This window comes from Geospiza fortis, unplaced genomic scaffold (assembly GCF_000277835.1).
Source record: "Geospiza fortis unplaced genomic scaffold, GeoFor_1.0 scaffold628, whole genome shotgun sequence".
Taxonomy (NCBI): domain Eukaryota; kingdom Metazoa; phylum Chordata; class Aves; order Passeriformes; family Thraupidae; genus Geospiza; species Geospiza fortis.
The window spans coordinates 191,179-191,501 of record NW_005054596.1 but is presented as its reverse complement, the minus strand read 5'-3'; the positions used below and the strand labels follow the sequence as shown (position 1 = coordinate 191,501).

At 56.7% G+C, this 323-nt stretch overlaps 1 protein-coding gene across 1 annotated transcript in view; it reads right to left on the bottom strand.

Annotated features, from left to right (window-relative positions):
- STRA6 (stimulated by retinoic acid 6) overlaps positions 1–323 on the bottom strand; it is a 17,535-nt gene that overhangs the window by 854 nt on the left and 16,358 nt on the right. The gene's annotated exons all lie outside the window — the stretch shown is intronic.

Sequence of the window (323 nt, the reverse complement as noted above, 5' to 3'; positions counted from 1 at the left end):
GGAAAGGGGAGCTTGGGGTGGAATTCCTGGCTGGGATGGAATTCCCAGAGGAGCTGTGGTCACCCCAGGATGCCCAAAGAAAAGTTGGATGGGGTTTGGAGCAGCCTGGGATAGTGGGAGGTGTCCCTGGATGGGCTTTAAGGGCCCTTCCAACACAAAGGGTTCCAAGATTCCCAGATGCCAGCCCCAGCCCCATTTTCCTGGAGCCACCAAGATCCCACCACATCCCAAAGAGGCCCATCCGTGCCCTGGAATGGGATCAACCCTTGGATGGATGGATGGATGGATGGATGGATGGATGGATGGATGGATGGATGGATGGG